We start from the raw sequence: 1,140 nt of genomic DNA on the forward strand, positions 1-1,140 counted from the left end.
TCTGGCTCACCTTCCTGGCCAGGTACTGGGTCACTGATGTCCCCAGCGTGTCCCCAAGCCATCCCCGACCCTTCCCCGTGGCCCCAGTGTGTCCCCAGCACATCCCCAGCACGGCCTGGACATGACTCTCTCTGTCCCCATGTCCCCAGCATGGCCCTGTGTGTCCCCAGCACGTCCCCATGTCCCTAGCATGTCCCCCTCCATGTCCCCAACGTGGCTCTTTGTGTCCTCAGTGTGTCCCCCCATTTCCCAGGCATGTCCCCAGCAGGTCCCTGTGTCCCCAGCATGTCCCCACATGTGTCCCCCTGTGTCCCCAGCAGGTCTCCATGTCCCCAGCAGGTCCCCATATGCCCCATGTGTGTCCCTCCATTTCCCCACCAGGTCCCATGCATGTCCCCAGCATGTCCCCCCACGTCCCTAGCAGGTCCACCTGTGTCCCCCACATGTTCCCATATGTCCCATGTCCCCAGGAGGTCCCTGTGTCCCACGTGTGTCCCCAGGAGGTCCCCATGTCCCTAACAGGTCCACGTGTGTCCCCAGCAGGTCCCATGCGTATGTGTCCCTGCTGACCTTGGTTTCCCGATGATGCAGCTCGGCGGTGGCCGCCTTCTCGCGCAGTCTCAGCTCCAGCCGTGTCACCCGGTGTGTCCCCGCTGCCACCGCTGCCCCCAGTGTCCCCACCTGAAGGAACCCAGGTGTCCGGGAGCCTCCCAGGAGGGGCCCAGGCACCCAGGAGCACCCCCAGACGGAAACAGGTGACTCCTGGAAGGGACCCAGACGTCCGGGAAAACCCCCTACCCCCCTAAAAGGGACCACTCACGTGCTGTCACCACCCCAGCCAGCCTGGGGGGACACAGGGACAGGGTGGGGGGACATGGGGACAGGATGGGACACAGGGACAGGAGCAGCAGGGACAGGCCAGGGGTGACAGGGACACTGGAGACCTCTCAGTGTCCCCATCCCAGTTCTCTCCCAGTATCCCCCAGAGGCCTTTCAGTTCCTCCCCAGTCCCCTCCCAGTGTCCCCAGTGCCTCCCAGTAACCCCCTGGTCCCTATCCCAGTCCCTCCCAGCTCTTTCCAGTGGCCCCCCAGTCCCCACCCCAGTTTCTTCCCCATTCCCCCACCCCCAGTCCCTCCCCG

General features: G+C 64.8%; 1 long non-coding RNA gene across 1 annotated transcript in view; it reads right to left on the bottom strand.

Moving 5' to 3' along the window:
* The window catches only part of LOC118451671, a 10,077-nt gene continuing 8,937 nt past the window's right edge, over window positions 1-1,140 (bottom strand). Inside the window, exon 3 of the long non-coding RNA XR_004841184.1 lies at window positions 1-14. This is a non-coding gene — a long non-coding RNA (uncharacterized LOC118451671). The remainder of the gene's footprint in view (window positions 15-1,140) is intronic.

This window comes from Egretta garzetta, unplaced genomic scaffold, assembly GCF_000687185.1.
Source record: "Egretta garzetta isolate BGI_Z169 unplaced genomic scaffold, ASM68718v1 scaffold431, whole genome shotgun sequence".
In the NCBI taxonomy this organism is placed as follows: domain Eukaryota; kingdom Metazoa; phylum Chordata; class Aves; order Pelecaniformes; family Ardeidae; genus Egretta; species Egretta garzetta.